Source organism: Sapajus apella, unplaced genomic scaffold (genome assembly GCF_009761245.1).
Source record: "Sapajus apella isolate SASKATOON/1434 unplaced genomic scaffold, GSC_monkey_1.0 scaffold2, whole genome shotgun sequence".
NCBI lineage: Eukaryota > Metazoa > Chordata > Mammalia > Primates > Cebidae > Sapajus > Sapajus apella.
The window spans coordinates 82,231,213-82,250,677 of NW_022436942.1; the positions used below are offsets into that span (position 1 = coordinate 82,231,213).

Genomic DNA, 19,465 nt, shown 5'->3' on the forward strand with positions numbered 1-19,465 from the left:
GTATTTATATAGAAATTAAGTGAACACACTGAAGCTGACCTAGCTGTACAGTTTCCACAGGAGTACTATTACTAAGACAGGCATATTTCTTCAGGTCAGGCACAGTAGCTCATGCCTGTAATCCAGTACCTTGAGAGGCTGAGGCGGGCGATCATGAGGTCAGGAGTTCAAGACCAGCCTGGCCAACAAGGTGAAACCCTGTCCCTACTAAAAATACAAAAAATTAGCTGGGCATTGTGGTGCATGCCTGTAATCCCAGCTACTTGGGAGGCTGAGGCAGGAGAATCACTTAAACCAGGAGGTGGAGGCTGCAGTCAGCAGAGATTGCACCACTACACTCCAGCCTGGGCAGCAGTGCAAGACTCCGTCTTCAGAAGAAAAAAAAATTCTACAGTGCAAAGAGTTTTGTTTTTAAGGACTTTACTAAATATGTAAACCTTATGAGGATTTTAAAGACTCCCAATAAATTTATGAAATCATGTCAGAACTCCTAATATTTTATATATACTAGCACTTTAAGAAAGCTTTCCAGGCTGGGAGAAATGAAAGTTCAGGCTCCATGGTCACCAGGAAACCCTGTTTACAAGAGCCATAATTTGAAGTTTGTAATTTGCAGAAATATACTGGAGAAGTTAAAGTAATAAGTATTGAGCTGGTAAATCTTAAAATGTGTTTGTACTTGGAAAAGGACTCTCTTTCAAAGTAAAAACAATTGCTCAGGTTGTAAAAGGTTTAAAAACAAAGTTTAGAGATAACAGGTACAAACTGAAAAGTTATTTTTTAAAGTATCTGTATTAGCGAGGCTATTCTCATATAACACGGAAAACTACATAAAAGAAATTATTCAAGTTCTTGGTACTTTTAAAGCAAATCCTTTCACATCTATTTTTGTGAATTTGGGGGTATAAGAGAAGGTTATGTCTTCCACAGGGGGGAGGTGATATGAAGTATTACAGTTCATTCTTTCTATAAGGGAAGCATTTTTGAGCCAGGCACTGTGGAAAACACTTGGAACACACCAACAAATAAAAGAAAGAAAAATTCTGCCTCTGTGGAGCTAATATTTGGGAGTGAGGCATAGACAATCCTACACATATCAATTCATACAAAAAGTAGAATTTTTTCATAGAGGCTAAATTAAATGGAACTTACTAAATTCTTGACACTTGCCTTACAGAATAGATCAATCACTACCTAACACCATGATTTCAGAGTAGGTGAATCTAAACATGAGTATACAAAAGAAAGGACGCTGTAACTTAAGAAACCAGTATCTTTATAAACTGCTTTTTAAAAATCTCAGATAATATTACATGACAACCAAGAGCTACTCTACTTCCATTAGCTGAGTAATGTTTTAAGAGGCCACATTTCTCTGACAATTTTAAATAACAATTGCATTATTTTTTAATGAAATTTTGTTTTCTAAAGTCCCTAATTCCCTTTGGACCAGCAGAATAGTGAGGCAATTAGTTAATAATTTATATTTACCTAAACACTAATAAAGAAATTGAAATTCAAATGTAAAAAATATCCCTTGTCACCTGACAATCCCCATGGAGAGCTGCTAGGTCTTCTTTTGAATACTTTTTTTTTTTTTTTGAGACAGAGTCTGACTCTGTCACCAGGTGCCAGGCTGGAGTGCAGTGGTGTGATCTCGGCCCACTGCAACCTCCGCCTCCCAGGTTCAAGCAATTCTCCTGCCTCAGCCTCCTGAGTAGCTGGAACTACAGATGTGCACAACCATGCCCAACTAATTTTTTGTATTTTTTAGTAGAGATGGGTTTTCACCATGTTGGCCTGGATGGTCTCGATCTCTTGACCTCGTGATCTGCGCACCTCAGCTTTGAATACTTGTTCTTAAAGCTCATACTATGATGGTAAAATCAATGGATGTATTAGGACACCTGATATGCTTGATAACATTTAAACACTACAATTTTAAATTGTTAAATATATTGCCAATTAAATATACTGTTTGGAATGACTCCGTGTATGTACGTGTACACCAAGGTATAGTGAGGCGAATCAATTAACACTTGTGTATAATTAAGGAGACAAGACTAATCACTTACAGAAAAGTAAATTGGTCTTTGGTATGCTCTCTCTTCTCAATAAAGAAGAATCTTTATTCAACTTTACCTCTGTATATTCTGTTCAGAAGTCAAAGCTTATCGCACTCACAAGTATGAAGTCCTGCTTTTCTTTCTCACTCTTTTTCCTGACTCTCTTGACTATGGACAATTGTGAAAACAGTGAGGGCTGTACACTCTTGGAGGAGCTTACATTTCTCATGGCCCTCATGGTAACCCATGTTGGGCTGTTTTGGAAATAACACTTTCTTTGGTGAATAACACGGTCAAGGTTATCTATGGTCAGTCTTCTTTCTTAGACAGAACAGTCCCTTATGGCGGCTCTTTCCCACAGTCGTCCCAGATCAGGCCCCACATTGTAAAAGGGACTCTGAAGACTTGACAGGGTTTCAGAGAGCCCCGTGGTAGCTCCAAAGTATTTAATGCCTTCATCTCACTCCTGTGTCCCATGGCCTGGTACACATCAACAGGAAGGGATGCCAGGGAAAGTTGGATGAGTAGCATGTTCCAAATCTCCCAGGGTAGCTCATCAGCAATGTGAGAGTTGTCTCACATGTCCACTCATGTTGTGGGAAGCAGCCATAAAACAAGAGAGCAGCTTATCTATGGGGGGGTGGCAGGGCGGGCATTAGTAAGCATATTCAGATTGATTTTATTCAAATGAGAAAAATGGGTTTTCATGTGAATGCTTTACTAATTTCACTGGGTGTGGAAGATGCATGCAAAGGCTGACACAGTGACTGTCAAAAAGACTTCAGAAAATATTTTATTTCCAGATTTGGTATATTAAGTGTGTCTATTTATAATAGGAGTTCATAATTTCTAGATCAGATTATAAATAAAGCTGTAAAGCCCTACACATTCATCAATGCCTTCACTGTCTTGTCCACAATCAGAAGAGGTGGTAAAATATCCAAATGGAACTGTGAATAATAACCTAGCCAGGAATTTCCAGAAACTGGACTGAGGTGGCTGGATTCCCTACCTATAAATGTAAACATGAGAGTTGTGACAAACAAAAATCTGGGATCTTCACCTAAAAAACTGAGTAGGCTTCAGAGGCTCCTGGTTACGCCCCCAATGGTAGAAGCTTCCATGTGAGAGGAAGCTGTGTTCTGAGGAATAGCTGAGTCTTGCACATTGATGGAAAGCACTGGTGAGGGTGTCAGTGCACTTCATTCCCAGGTTCACTCCGCAGTTCAGTCCAAGTATCACTTCAACCTTCCTGCAAGGAATTCTATAGTTCTGCTGGCTACTAACGTGCTGAGGACTCCCAGTTTCTTCCGTAGGAACATGCTGGCCCAACTACTTGACAACTTCCAATTAAACTCAGATTTCCTCTAAGCACAGGAATGGCTAATCTGCTGCTTTTCACTTACATTTCAGACTTAAGATGGTCACTGTACAGGCAGGTCCTGCTGGCATCCTGAGACTACTTAGAAAGGCTCTCTGCTCTAACCACAGTCTGCTAATGAGTAACATTCAGTGGAGTGTTCTAGAATTAGCCAATGGTCACCCAAGTTCTGAGTTCCATCCTGCAACCAGGGATGAGACACAAGAACACTTCCAAACGGACAGCTCTCAACCCGTCTCCAAGGTCTCACTTCTGTCTTTATTTGTTCCTATTTTGTCTCTCCCCTAAAAACCTGCCTTTGCCCTCCAACAATACAGTTTGGGTTTGTTCGTCTCTGAACTGGGTCCTGATACCACAGCCTTATCGTACCAATAGACCTGTCAAAAACTGACTTGACCGCTGTATTGATGGAAAATAATTCCTCACTTGAAATCTATCACATTGCAGAGGCTGAGGATTACATATCCTTCGACCCTGCAGAGCAATAGGACATGTCAATGAGCAATTACCTTAATGCCAGAAAGCCGCTGCTCTATTTCACTAGAACTTTCTGGTCTGGTCATAGGGACTCAACCAAAAGATGATTCAGTATCAAATACTGACCTTCCTTGAAAATTGACAAGCCAGACCTAGTAACTTCTGCTATGTTCTTATCTATGGGAACACAAAACTGAGCAAAAAACCCCAACCTTCCTCCATCTTTCTTATCAATGTGCAAGACCTGGCTATGTTTTAAAAGTACATCTGCTCTCCATGCTACTAGCCACGGAGTCAGAAACACTGGCAGTGCCTTTCATCTGGGTTGATGTGTATGATAGCTGGAGAGAAAGGAGTTACAAAAAGCCTCCTTCAATGTTTGGGGTATGGCATGAGCCTAACCTCTTACATTCATCATTAGAAAAATTAGGAGATCCTAAGATACTTATGCTATGACAGAGATGGAACTTTCTCTTGGGAACCCAGCGTTTTTATGTGTCCTCTACATTATACGAAAGATCGCCTTTTCAGAGTATGATGCTACAAAAATGTGCAACTTTAAGAAACATATATTGTAATAATACTGGGAATTACAATTTGGATGTAGCGTTACTGCTTAAACAATGTTACGTAAGAAAATGGGCTTTAACGACTTCTCATAAACTCTCTTACCTGCGTAGTATATGAGAAGGGCACAGGACGCATTTAGATATAGGTTGGGGAGGAAATCTGAAGAGCAAAGGATAATGGATCTTAAGCAGACCTAATTTTAATATCTTAAGTGTTGCCAAGGAGGCAACAAAGAGAAAATTTGTAGAAGCAGAGAATTATGTGCCTTGTATTCCATTTATTAAGTTTTCTTCTCTCATTTTTTCCCCTTATTGTAAGCAGCTTTATCAGGCTTGCTCTATACAGTGCTAACCAATGGAAGTTCACTGCTCAGTCTGAGAATTCAGCTAGAATAAAGAATTTCAGAAAGAAGGAGAAAACCTACTCCTTCACAGTAAGAGTAGACATTTCTTGCTTCGTAAAGTTCTTTCTGATAAAGCAATAAATTGGGAATAATCATGAAAGGATTCATCTTAATCTGCTCTCCAGTGTGGACATTTGCATATAAATATAAATTGTCTTCTGGTTAACAAAGAAGTCTTTTAAGATATTTGTGTAATCCTTTCAGAAGTCGTGGTTAATGGCTTTGAAATGCAACCTTTAACCTCTAAAATGCTGCTTTCTAACTGGTTGCCTTATTTGGCAATTTGTTGTCCTGGTGATAATATTTAAGTAGTACCTGTAATTTTTTTTCCTGAAAAAATAAATACTTTTAAGGTTTTATTTTATTTCTTGATTGGCCAGAAAAACTTGATATTCTTCTCTTTTCCCTTCATGTATACAGCATAAATAAATGGTATACTCCGTGTTCAAAGTTTGAGGAGTCATTGTCACTTAACACACCCAAAGTCAGCTAATGGGTAAGAGACACAAAAGCATGAGACCAACTCATCTGCTAGAGAACAAGAGAGAGTAACTATTTTAAAAGACGTTTTAAAAGTTAAGTCTACGTAGACATTAATTCTGATTTTTTTTTCTCTTCTTCCTAAACTGGAGAGGTCAGACCTTGGTTTAACTCAATTGGCCTCATTACTGTCTTGCTGCATTTCAATCCTGTGTATTGGGCACTCCGATGTTCACTGGAAACTCTGCTCTGCTTCTTAGTCACAGACTGGAGTCCCAACCTCACTGACCCACTTAGTACATGTATTAGGTTGACACTCAGTAGCTGAATCTCTGTTACAATAGATAAATCATTGCTCCCCTTGTTGACAAAACCATCATTCTCAAGATTGATTTCATACAAATCGGGCATATCTTTTTCTTCTTCAAACACAAAGCTCCAATTCCCCTAAGCTTTTCGTTCGGCTCACTGTAATTCTACTTCTTGGCTTTGTTTTACCTTCAGCTGCCAGCATATTTTAAAAACCATGCAGACATACTGAAAAAAACCTCCAATGCAACTTAATGTGGGTGGATATGACTGGACTTTTTGCTGTGAAACTTGAGTCATGTTTGAGTAATGAAATAAACAAACTAAAATGCAGAGCAAGCACAAGAATCATCTCTTATTCAGTATCTTTTAAAAAAATGTTTTCAGCTAAGTAAAAGAACGATTCACCTTCACAACTTGCTGGCTCTCCAAAGAATGACTGGCACCATCCCATTTTTAAAAAAGAGCTTTAAAAAAAGACTTTTCTGCTTGGGTAATTTTCCTCTTGATTCAATGTTTACTGTAGAAAATAAAAGTCAAAGAAAGAAATACAAATCATATATAATTAAAAAGAGTCTTTTAAAACAACACATTGAATTTGAGAGTGTTTTATTCCCTGTAATGCACCATACAAATGCAAAGCAGGACTAAGAATCATCTTTGATACCAGGTGGGTCTTTAACCTACTAAAGTCTTCCCAGGGTTCATGCAGGTGTCTGGGGATGTTGCTATGTCCACAATTGTAGAAGCTAGCATAAGAAAACAAAAAACAAAACACAGCACTAAAAGGGAAGTACAGAAGTCCACGATATAGTTGCCAACGGAATAGCCAGGAGTCCCTCTTAGAAAGACCCTCCCATACCGCTGTGATACCTCCTAGCAGCCATTCACGCCAAGTGGGGAATCAGCTATCCCGAAAGCCCCTACGGAAGCAGCAGCCCCTTCTTTCCACCGCTAGTTCTCATCATAAACAACTTTTGCCTTATACAGAAGTGAAATCTGTTTTTCCGTACTCAATAATTACTCAAAATAAATGAAATCCCTTGCTGCATGACAGACCTTCAAATATTTGAAGACAATAGGACACAGCCACTTCCCTGCCCAAATCCTTCTGCAGGTTGAAACAACAGAGCTGAAGTTGTGAAAACTGGTGTTATTAAGTTAGCACCAAACTCACCAGGCTGAAACTTCAATATGACTCAAATATTTACTGCAACATTGGTGTGTGAAGACACAAAGTCACCTAGTCACTGCCTTTGAAGGATACGGAATTCAGTCAATTCAGTAGATATAATTAATCTTAGTTAACAAACGTGTGCCCACTACGTATTAGAAACTATTTATGGCTGACCTTGTTCCAGATAGAAGGAAAAAGTTCCATGACTTTTCTCGTCAGAAATACGAGAAAATGCTTTTTAATATAAATATTTTTAAAAAGCATCAACACTGTATTAACGTTAGGATTGTTGCAAAGGCATCCTACCAATTAGGTAATTATGTTGAGATCAATTTATCCAATATGGCAGAAGAAAGAATTATGAACCCAAATGAATGATTTGCTTTTTAAAAAAAAGAGTTAATAAAAATATCTAATTTCCAAAAAACCTATTTGTTAGACTGATGTATTTAAAATGTGTTACAGTAAAAACCTGACACAAATAATTGTCCCATACTTTAGACTTTAAATGTACCTAAACTAAAACTACTGCGTAATCATAATATAATGCAGAGAGGTAACAAAACTATTTTAAGGTTTTTCAGTGGTGTGTATGTTTACGTACGCATACCCGAACATATAATCACGAGTCTTAAAGCCTTCTTCCAAACAGTTAATCCAAAAGAATTACATACATTTCAAAACACCTTTGGAGGTAAAAGGCACTTTAAATGTTAGCATCTTTTTCCTTACAATGCAATGGCGAGAAAATGTATGGGAATTCTTGACCGTGCTCCCCAACCAAAAAAATCATTTAATCAATCCCAATGCCCTTTAAATTTCAAACGTGAAAGTTTTAAAACGGCAATCCTAGCTTTAATACTCTTACAGTTTTTTGGAAATGCGTAATATATTAAAGTATTACAGCCTGGTAGCTTGTGTTTTGTTACAAAACCAACTACTGCAACCTAAGCTACAGAGCCCTGTTACATTTTCTCTCAGGCCGCCTCATTTTCATTAGTGGACTAGATCGTGCTGCTAAAAATCAAAGCTTGAAATGAAACAATACAGGTCAGAAAACCTAAGTTAGAGGAACTCACTGGCGGCAGCAGACAGCAGCCCAGTAGCCAAGCCTGGGGCTCTGCTGTGTTTGTGCATTCAGCTCAGCTTCGAGAATCACAGGCAAATCGTTATTTAGAGTAAACTAAAGCCGCATCAAAGCTTCAGGAAGGGGCTGGAAGGCAGTGTACTTACGGAGAGGCTACCAGGATAGGAGGCGATACAACTTGTCAGGGAGGGTCTCTAAGGTGCCCCGGGTGGTAACATGCATTTAGAAAGGCGATGTGGATTCAGGCGGCCTCCTCCCCCCAGCATCCCAGACAAAGCCGGGCTAGGCCCCGGGGCGCTCCTGGTGCACCTGCAATGCGGATCCCTCGCCCTGCGATCCCACCCCGGGGCTGGCAGGAGCGCCCCGGGGCCGGCCTCTCCTCCCCCTTGGCACTGGCGTGGGCGCGCGCCGCTGCTGGTCCGCACCCTGGACTGAAGCCTGGGCCGGGGCGCCCCCTCCCCAAAGGGGGCCGGCGGACCCCGAGGGGGCGCACACGGGGGTTGCCGCGCCTCAGGGGCCCTCTCCCCCGCTACTCCGCGTCCCCCAAGTTGCCTTCGCCCGGGGCCCGCCCTGCCCCCCGCAGAGCTAGCGTGGCTCCCGAGCCCCGGGGGTGGGGCGGGAGGACCCCGTCCCCAGTCTACCGGCGGGGAGGGTTTTTAAAGTCATCGCCACGAACTCCCGTCCCCTCCCGGCCTCTCCGGCGCCGCCAGGTGAGCGGGGCCGGACTCGGCACACCCCGGGCTCCGCCTCACCTGCGGGCGCCGCCGTCGCGCTCCTTCAGGCGGCTGTCCCGCTCGGTTGGGTCTTCCCGGCGGGCGGCGGCGGGAGCCGGCTGCCCATGGGCGGGGCACGGCGGGCGGGGCCGGCTGGGCTCAGGCGCTGCCCGGGCCGGGCCGCCGAGGGAGGTCAGTGGGCGCTGCCCGCCCGGCGCATCTCGCTCGCTCCCACCCGAGCGCTCGCCGCGGTGCACCCTGGGAGCGGGGCCGGCGGCAAGGCCTGGCCGCGCTGACCCGGCGGGCGAGGCGCCGGCGCGGCGGCTGGTCTGTGTCGGCCGGGCGGGGCGGGGGCGGCCGGGCTGATACTCACTTGACTAGGCGGGGCGACGCCCCCCTTCCCCCCGGCTGTGGCGAGGCGGGGGCGAGGGCCGAGGGGAAGGGAGGGTCCGGCCAGCGGGACGCAGGCGCACAGCTCAGGTGCGGCCGCACTGCGGTTGCCCTGGGAAACGCGGCCGGGGCGAGCGCGCGGGGAGGAGCGAGGGAGGCGAGCGGGAGCGCGCGCGCGCCGTGCGCGGGGGTGCGGGTGGCCGGGCCGGGCCGGTGCTGGGGGGCGGGGGCGGGGGCGGGGGCGGGGGATGGGGGCGCGGGTCGGGCGGCGCGCATGCGTACGGCCCCCGCTCCCCCGGGGCTCCCCGGCCTCGTGCGTGCGCACGCGCGCTGTCCCCCGGAGGCGTCTGGGTGTGCGGAGCGCGCGCGCGCGCGGCTCGGAGGCGCACCTGTGAGGTGTCCCTGTGGAGAGGGAGGTGGGTGCGCGGCGCCCGCGGCCTGGGGCGCCGACTCCCCTCACTTGGAGTGAGTTCTCAGCGGCCGGGCGGCAGTCTCTTTCTTTCTTTCCTGGAGGGAGGCGGGGGCCGGCGGCCGGGGAGTGGGCTGGGGGTGGGAAGGAGGTGGAGTGGGTTAAAGAGAAGAAAAACAACCCATCCCGGATGATGGGCCTCTGGCTGGCCCGGCCCTTGGGGATGGCGGGGAAGGTCAGAGCGCCTTCACGCAGCCGGGCGGGCCCCGGGCCGAGAAGCCGCCCCTCGGGCCTCGGGCGGGCGGCCGCGGGCCCGCAGTGCGGGGGAGCGGGGCAGCGGGGCCGGGGGGCGCAGATGGCGGCCGGCACGAGCGAGGGCTGGGCAGCAGGCAGGGCGAGGCCGGGCGAGGCCCCGCGGGAGCCGGACTCCCGAGCCCGGCTCCATTGTTGTTGGAGCGGAGGGAAGGGGGAGCGCGGCCGCCCTCGTCGCCCGTGGAGCCGCGCCTTGGAGCCCTTCCAAGCGGGTCCCGGGAGAGGCGGTCATGGCTGCGCCGGGGGACCGAGGAGCCGGGCGGCTGCGGAGGAGCCGCTGCATGGGGTGCTGTGTGTTTTTCAGGGCGCCCTGCGTCCGGGCAGAGGAGGCGAGCATCCCGCCCAGGTGATGAGGAACCCCTCGCGCACCCAGCGCAGAAGGCTGCTGCCGCCGGACGCCTCCATTGTTTGACCACAACAAGGGCCGGATTCTCACCCAGGTAAACTGGCTGCCGGCGCTGCCCGCTTCCCTCTCGACTCCCACCTCCGCGGGCATTCTCACCCCTTCCAGGACACCACGGCAGTTTTCTCACTGTCCCCGGCTTCTGAGGAACTCCGCATACCCCCCTCCCAGACATTTTCCCATCCGGACCCATCTCTCCAAATCACCTCTCGCTTTCCCCAGAAGTCAGCTCCTTTGTGAAACCTTTCTTGTCGAACTCTAACAACTAAATCTCCCCGGGAGCCTGCTCCGAACTGTTCTGGTTGCTGGTTGGTTTATGGGCTGTCTTACTGCAACAAAGGAGACCAGATACTGAAAAAAGATCGCCGAGCCGTTGCCTTCTTAAAGGAACGTTTTCTGATATTTACACAGTTTGTTTTCACAAGTTAAAACGGTTTTTAGGCATTTTGTCTTCTTATTTAGCAAGGGCCCCTATTTCCTTTGTAGATGCATAGTTTTTTTTTAGAACAGGAAATTGACCTTGTTCAACCCACAGGTTAATTTAAAATTTAAAAATTAATTTTAAACGAGCAGAGTAGTACATTTTCTTTGTAAAAAACAGCGTATCACAGAGATGGCATTTTGTCTTTGGCTATCCACCTCTTGTCTCCTGGGATGCCGACTGTTGTGTGTGGTGTGTGTCCTTCTAGATCTTTTGGAATACTTTTACGTGTGTGTGCTTATATCATTTGTGACTCCTTTAACAAGGACTGTTGTAGCCTACCTTGCAATTTTAGCATATAATGCTTCATTTGTCACAACTGCATCATGTGCCATAGTTTCAATATACCATGGTTTAGCCATTTCCCAAATTGATAGCAGTTTAAGTCTTAACTTTAAAACAGCTTTTTCGCTGGTAGTGGTTCTCTGGTGAGATGAAATTTCGGTGGTAGGAGCACAGATCTACACTAATTATAGAGGTTAGGCATTTATGATGGAGTTCTTTTTTGGTTAAGAAATTTACAGGTGGGAGCAGCCACCCTTCCCCTATGGTAGTTCTGACTCTACCAGTTACAAGTTGTGTGACCTTGGGGAGGACATTGAATCACACCAAGCCTTAGTTTTCTTTTCTGTAAATGGCCTGCTCTGCCTGTTGCATAGAGTTCAGTGATAAAATGCATATCCTTTTTTTGAGTGTAAAGTTGTATATAAAGATTGGTTTTATTAGCCTTTGTGATCCAAAAATTATTTGAAATATCATTTATATTTTGCAGAACACTAGTCAACTGTGAATGCCTTTTAATTTGTGATTTTTAAATTAATTTTTATCAAGTAATGACAATACATTGGACTTCTTAAACAATATTTTACAAAGCATTTATTCCTAGGGCTTTCTTTTCTTCTTTCTCTTCTTAAAAAAAAAAGAGAGATTGAATGAAAATGGATCTCTTTCTGTTGCCCAGGCTGGAGTGCAGTGGCATGATCCTAGTTCACTGCTGGAGTACAGCACCGTATTCCTAGTTCACTGCAGCCTCGGACTCCTGGACTCAAGTAATCCTCCTGCTTCAGCCTCCCTGGTAGTTAGGACTGACTACAGCCAGATTTATTTTATTTTTGTAAAGACAGGGTCTTACTGTCTTGCCCCAACTGGTCTTAAACTCCTGGCCTCAAGCAATCCTCCTAAAGTGTTGGGTTTACAGGTGTGAGCCACTGTGCCCAGCCGCTAATTTTTTTACATGCCTTAAAAAATAAGGCATATAAGTTAGTTGACTGTGAATAAACATATCAGCAAACTGAACACTAGACAGAACAATACCCTCACTGTAATATTTATGCTTATTTCCTAGAGTTGTAAGTTGTACATGTATTTTTCTATGGCAGCAGCAGATTCAGATTATCTTTTATGTCCTTCAGGGAAAAGGGATTGTTACCAAATTTGTAGGCTGTGTAAGAAAGAGTTTTAATATTGAGATTTAATATTTTAATCATTTAAATAATGATTGAATGATGTGATGGTAACGTTTTAAGTGTACAAGATATGATTAGGGGCTTTGTAGGTATTTTTCTTTCTTTGAGATACATGTGAGATACATATGTACATATGTACATTGGCCATACGTAGGGTGGACAGCAAAATCAGCTTGTACTTGTTTTCTTGAAGTGCAGAATCTGTGAGGGGGGAGGGGATCAGAATTTAAACACAATCCCACAACTACACCTATGATCACAAACTATGGTATCTGCTGTGGAAGTTAAGCAGCTATGAGGGAGTATAAAAAAGGGGAGACCAAATTTTAGAGTGGAGAGAAGGGGCCTAGGAAAGGCTTTTCTGTAAAAACGAGATTTAAGCTGAGATTTGAAGAGTGAGTAGGTGTTAGTGTGGAGGGAAGTGGGGGATATTTCCAGGCAGAGGAACAGCATGTGGGAAAGACTCAAAGGGGGAAAAAGCTTTGCCCATTCCAGGAACTGAAAGAATGACTGTGGATAGACTGTGGAGGTGAAGGGCAACAGTGGCTAGGCCAGGGGTAGGGTCTTGTAGGGCAGGTAAAAGTGGTTGTATTTTATCCCATGTGAAATGGGAAACCATGATACTGGTTGGGTTTTACGAAGAGGAGTTATGTAATCAGATTTGTATCTTTAAACAGCCACTCTAGTTGCTGCATGCAAAATGTGGGGGCGTGCTGGGGGTGGAGAGTTGAAGTGGGGAGACCAGGTAAGCCATCTCAGAGGGCTGTCTGGAAAAGATGTGGGCTTTCCCGTGGAATTCACATTGACTTCACCAGGTATACTAAGGTCAAATCAGTGTTTGATTTAAAAAAACGAAACAAAACAAAGCAAAAACGCCTTGTTTCTTATTTTTAAAAAGTGGGGATAAATAAAAGTGGCAATAAGTAATTTGTATGCAAAAAGTACACATAAAATGTTAAACTGGTTGTTTACACTATACTTAAAAGTGTCAGTGAGTCAAGTTAAAAACTGGGACATTATTTAACAGGGTTTTTATGTTTTGATAAAGCAGTAGTACATGAGGTTGGAGTGAAGTGAGGCTCTAAAATGAAAAGAAGGGAAATATTTATAGATGCTATTGACTAGGGAAACAATAACAAAAATTATTAGGCAGAAAATTGATGAAGTGACCATGTACTAGTATATGTACAAAATTAATAGCTTTCTGAATTCCAGAAATAACCTACCATGGCAAAAACAAAAACAAAAACCCGAAAAAGAAACTGGCTCTGACCACGTTGCAGCCAAACAAGTGAACCATATAAAACCAGAACCTTACAGAGTCAAGTGTGCGTTCTATGGAGGAGACCATAAAGTATCGTGAAAGGTCTGAAGGGGTACCTTAAATGGAAAGAGAGGACATCTTCCTGGCTGTCATATCTGCGTGTTATGGATATGTTTACTTTGGGGTGAACTTGGCAGAGTAATTATGAGTAATGAGATAAGACAAACAGAGCCACATTCATTAAAACAGTATCATTCTGGCTGTAAAATATCCGTACAGGTCACTGGAACTTAGAACCCCAGAAATAAACTTTTTTATATGGAAATGTAATAACTAATAGCAAAATCACAAATGCCCCTGAATCTAAAGAAAATGGAAGTAAATATTAAACATCTGGAAAGAGGAGTTTTACATGCTGAGGTGGTTAGAGCACATGCTTTAGACTCAGATATATCTAAACTGGAGTATTTTAAGTGAGGAAAATAATCCCCACTTTGCAGGTGTTATGAGAGTAAGAGATAAAGGCCCAGGCACCTACAGGGAACTCAAATATGTAAGTAGCTGGTGCTATTAGAAACAATGGAGAAAATAATAATTAAAAATTAGTGTATTAGACTACATAAAAATTAAGTTATTCTTTAGAAAGAGAAGGGAAAAGAGTCTGAACCGTAAAGTGGGAAAATATTAGTGGCAAATGATAAGCTAAGAGTTAGTATTTTCAATACGTAAAGAACTCATGCAAATTGATGAAGAAAATAATGAAGATTCACACACAGGTGGTCATAGGATGTGAATAAACAGTTCACTGGATAGAAATATAACTTGTGAAACGTTGGAAAAGCTGTGTAAATTCACTAATCAAATAACTAGTGATTACAGAAAAGTTCGATTCTGTTCTGAATAGCAGCAAAACTAGAAAATATTTACGAGTAAGACATAAATGTACCAAAGCTTTTTGAAGAACAGTAAAAACTTTTACCTAAATGATTTAAAAGCTAACCTAAATAAATGGGCAGACTTGTTCCTAGAGAGGAAGGCATCATTGTAAAGATTGCTCCAATCTCTAAATTGAACTCCAATTCTCCAAATTAAACTATGATTTCAATGTACTTACAATCAAAATCCCAGTGGCAATTATTTTTTGAACACTTGATAAATCACTTCTAAAAGTCTTTTGTAGAAGTAAATGTTCTAGAATGGCCAACAATTTTTTTTTTCTTGAGGTGGGGTTTTCGCTGTTGTTGCCCAGGCTGGAGTGCAATGGTGTGATCTCAGCTCACTGCAGCCTCCACCTCCCAGGTTCAAGTGATTCTCCTGCCTTGGCCTCCCAAGTAGCTGGGATTACAGGCATGTGCCACCATGCCTGGCTAATTTTGTATTTTTAGTAGAGATGGGGTTTCACCATGTTGCCCAGGCTGGTCTCGAACTCCCTACCTCAGGTGATCCGCCCGCCTCAGCCTCCCAAAGTGCTGGGATTACAGGCCTGAGCCACCGAGCCTGGCCAACAAACGTGTTTAATGGCAAAGCAGTAATGTGGAATTTGCTATATCAGAAGTCAAAGCATACTGTAATGTTGCGGTAATATAAATGGTGAGCTCAAGAATAGACAGATTGATGCCCGGAGCAAAGTAGAATCCAGTATAACAGACCCATTTTTATATAGGAATTTAACATATGATAAAGTTGGTATTTTGTTAACAGTTGGGAAATTATAATTCATTATGTTGTATAGGGATAAATGGCTCTTTATTTGGAAAGAAAGATCCTACTTCATCCCATTTAAAATGACTTTGAGATGTATTAAGGAACTAGCTTAAAAAAAAACTTAGAAGGAAATAGAGAATTTGTTGTGTAGAAGGATACACTGGAAATAATGTGTTTTAGGTAGGCCATTTAGGTAAACCAAGACCTAAAATCATAATGAAAGGATTGATAAATTTGACTGTAATCACAATTGAAATTTCTGTGACAAAAAACATTTCAGAGTGACAGACTGAGAAGAAACCTGTAGCATGTGTAAAGAATAAATAGAATTGACCACTTAGATAATGAATTGAGGCTAAGAATAGTTCTCAGAGAGATAAAAGTGTTTAAACAGTGAAGAGGAAATTCAACCTCATTGTGTTTAGGAGGTTGGAAATTTAAAAGCTAGATTTTTTTTTTGTGGGAAAGAGGGGGATCAGGCAAAAATTAAAAAGCTATCCAGTGATGTAAAAGAGGCACCTAATACATTGTTGGGACATAAAATTGTTCCAACCTTTTAGATGGCAATTTTGGCAGAATTTTATCAAAATAAAAGTATGTGTTGATCTAGCAGCTATACTTCAGGGAATCTACTATACTCATAGGAGGACATACGTTAATATGAATGATGTTTATCGCCGCATCACTGATAATGAGGAAAAATTGAAGATAATCACAGTAAATTTTATTACCACTGTACTGTGGAATATCAAGTATTGTTTTGTTTATCATGAGGTTTGTTTTGTTTTGTTTGAGACAGGGTCTTGCTCTGTTTCCTAGGCTGGAGTCCAGTGGTACAGAATATGGTTCACTGTAGCCTCAATCTCCTGGGCTTAAGTGATCCTCCTGCCTCAGCCTCCCAAGTAGCTGGGACTCCATATGTACACCACTACCTGGCTGATTTTTAAATTTTTTTATAGAGATGGAGTCTCGCCACATTACTCTGGCCAGTCTTGAACTTCTGTCCTGAAGTGATCCTCCCGGCTTGGCCTCCTGATCCTCCTGCCTTGGCCTCCCAAAGTGTTGGGATTATAGGCGTGAGCCACCGTGTCTAGCCTGTTAGTTTATATATAGAGAGGTAGATTTGTACGTACTGACATAGCCTGTATGGATGTCTAGAATATACTATTGAGCCGAAAAAGCAAGCTTAATTTCATTTTTTGTGAGCTACAAAACAAAATAATGAAGGGGGTGTGTTTGCACACACGCATGCACACACACACACATAGTGAATAAGAATTAGAAAAATACAAGAATACATGGAAAACATTTAATTCTGATTACTTCTTGGGGAAACCCTAGGGGAGACTGTTTTTTCACATCACGTGTTTGCATTGCTTCAATTTTTTTTTTTTTTTTTTTTTTTTACAATGGGCATTTACTTTTGTAATGAAGATGTTACAGTTTCTCACCAATTTCATAAAAGGTCTAAATTTAGATAAAAATATAGTACCTAGTACCTAAATGGATGTGGTAAAAATGGCATACTCTTGTGTTATATTGGCCATATGTATCAAGAGTCTTAAAATTATTTATATTTCTTGACATAGCAACTGTCTATGAACCACCAAAGAATATTTTTAAATACAGAGAAAAGCTTTCTGCACAAAAGATGTATATTGTAGAGGCGGGGCCTTCAGAGGTTTGGCTCATGAGGGCTCCATTCATAGATTAATGGATTAATGGGTTGTCATGGGAGGGAACCTGGGGGCTTTATAAAAAGATGAAGAGAGACCTGAGACAGCATGTTAACACGCTTAGCCCCCTCTCATCGTGTGATGCCCTGTGCCAGCTCAGGGCTCTTTGAAGAGTCCCTACCAGCAGGAGGGCTGTCACCAGATGTGGCCCCTTGACCTGGGCTTTCTCAGCCTCCATAACTGTAAGAGATAAATTTCTTTATAAATTATCCAGTTTTTCAGGTATTGTCTTGTAAGCAATAGAAAACAGATTAAGACAGGAATATGGTAGGCTTTGGCGAGGAGGTGACTGATTCAGTTTTGGACACGCTTGAGTTTAAAGGTCTTACAAGGATATGGGGGTTCTTCGTGAAGAGGATTTACAAAGAATAGTTTTACAATACACATGTATGCTTTGTTGTAAGAATGACCAGATAAAATACGTAGCTGTGGTATTAAAATAAATATTTCTATATGGCAAGTTTTTTTTGCAATATAGTCATACATCTGTAAATTGGAGTCTATCTGTCTACATAGCTGGACATTTGATGTTTTTTATACAGAGTTATTTAAGATTGCATGACTCTGACTTCAGGTAATACTGTGACTGTCTTTGGGGTTCATTGGGCTAGACTCTGCCTCTATGAGTGGGTGGTGGAGCTTTCTCTGGACATCAGTGGTCCTTTTGTCAGTCAGCGTGCTGTTAAGAGTACACCTGACTTCTTGGAGTAATTTCTCTTCATCTTGGTGAACTGGTCCCTTCCACATAGGGGCAGGCCAGGAAATAGGCAGAGTGGTGCCCTTTCATCCATGTGTGAGTGCCCACCTGGCTGTTAGTAGTATGGCCAGAGATTTGGGCATCATTCAGTGTCCTTGCCACATGGCTAGGATTGGCAGAGAGAAGATGCTCAAAGCAGAACTGGAGCATGGGTATCTTAAAGGATAAGTGGGGAAAAGTTAGCAGAGAAAGTGCCTGCCTAGGTAACAGAAATCATTAGGGAGTGTAGGGCTGTTGGGTCCCACAGATCATGGGGTGTCCTTATGGTATGCTGAGGTACAGGATCTGAGAAATAAAGAGACAGGACACTGAAGAACTGGCGAATAGCATCTGGACTCAGGGGGCCATGCCACCTATAAGCAGAGACAGGCGAGGCCCTGAACCCACAGAAGTGTCCATATTTATTAGGTACAGGCAGCGGGAAGGGTCGTAAGTGAGGTTATCATCTGTAGGCTTAGTGATAGGGCATACATGATCGTGTGAATCTCAAGTAAGGGGGCCACCCCATTATGTCACCTGTACAGAGAGGTGGGGATGCACAGTAGGGGGCTGTGCTGTGTGCAGTAGAGGGTTGTGTACAGAAAAGGGGTCCACCTGCATTAGGTCACCGAGGCAAGGAGGTGGGCTGTGTGCAACAGGTGTCGTGTGCAACACTTCTTATCTGGGGGCTGGAGACTTCAAAGGATTTCTAACAGAAGGATAACTGTAAGCCAATGCAGTGGGAGCTGACAGACTTGTGCTCTTCTCTTAAGATACTTGTGGGAGGATGATTTGAGCTAGCACAGAAGCGAGAAAAGATTGACAGGGTGTACAGCCTCCATGACTGGTCACACCAGAGGGATTCTTCTCCCTCAGTTATTTCCAGGATCTCAGACCTGAGGCCTACTTTCTACAGGAACTGGATGCAAGGTACTACAGTTTCTTTATCAGGAGGAGAGGCTCTTGCTCCAAGCCTGCCATACAGCATATGCCCTTTCAGGCAGGGACGCCACTGCCTGGGTCATTGGTTTTTGTCCTGGTCTGGCTGTTTTCCCATGTACTGCTTCTGTTCTGTGACTGCTCTAGGCATTCTTCCTTCTACAAACTACTATATATATGGTTATATAGAAGGATTATATAAATCAGCACTAAATGTGTCAGTACAGCTCCAACTACAGTACCTATATGATTACATGGAAAGATTATATGGGACTAAGTATAATTATATATATGTAAGCTAGATATAGGTAAGCATTGAGTTATACTTCAGGCACTAATTGTGCCTGGGGTCTGCAAGTTCTCCTTCCTTGGTGCCTATGGTGGGGGGGTGTTACCCACAAGAGAGGAAGGGGGATATCTTCATCAGAGGTTGGGGCCTGGTCTCTGAGAAGTTAGCAGCAGTCTGTGTGGCTGTGCTCTCTGCCTTTATCTCTCCGGCTTCTGCTCACTCTGTGTCTGCCCTGTCCTTCTCCGTGTGCCTGCCCTCCCCCAACCCCTTTTCTCTATCAGCAGTCTGTAACACATGTGACCCCGGATGCTCACTGTGGAAGGCCATCCTGAAACTATAACTTCTGCCAGCTTATATCACAGACCCAGTCTTTTCACTTACCACTTCCCAATTCCAAATTCTCCAGAAATACAGTCTGATTGGCTTAGCTTGGATTCCATGCTCACTGTATTGGTTTTACTGTTTGGTGCTTACAGGAGCAGATTCACTTAGTGCGAGCCTGGTGGACTGATGAGAAGGGAGTGCAGATGAGGACACTCAGGACAGACGTCCTGGAAGTTAGGAAGTTTCAAGAATGCACAGGAGCAGTAGTTTTAAATGGCCTAGAGATGTGATAAAGGGATCAAGAGTGAATCTTAGATTTAGCAAATTGAAGTCTTTCAGCCCAGGTTGA

General features: G+C 43.5%; 2 protein-coding genes across 7 annotated transcripts in view; one reads left to right on the forward strand and one right to left on the reverse strand.

The window, feature by feature from the left end:
* The window catches only part of CCDC92 (coiled-coil domain containing 92), a 33,273-nt gene extending 24,159 nt beyond the window's left edge, over window positions 1–9,114 (reverse strand). Inside the window, exon 1 of one of the 3 annotated variants that reach the window (XM_032243731.1) lies at window positions 9,037–9,114. The gene's annotated coding sequence lies outside the window, so the exon portion shown is untranslated. Of the gene's footprint in view, window positions 1–8,096; window positions 8,260–8,702; window positions 8,995–9,036 lie in introns of those variants that run through there. The other 2 variants (XM_032243729.1, XM_032243732.1) reach the window with 2 other exon arrangements.
* Window positions 9,115–9,124: 10 nt separating this feature from the next.
* Window positions 9,125–19,465, forward strand: part of ZNF664 (zinc finger protein 664) — a 42,051-nt gene continuing 31,710 nt past the window's right edge. For 3 of the 4 annotated variants that reach the window (XM_032243746.1, XM_032243736.1, XM_032243753.1), the window contains exons 1-2: window positions 9,374–9,518; window positions 10,079–10,214. The gene's annotated coding sequence lies outside the window, so the exon portion shown is untranslated. Of the gene's footprint in view, window positions 9,144–9,373; window positions 9,519–10,078; window positions 10,215–19,465 lie in introns of those variants that run through there. The other variant, XM_032243737.1, reaches the window with a different exon arrangement.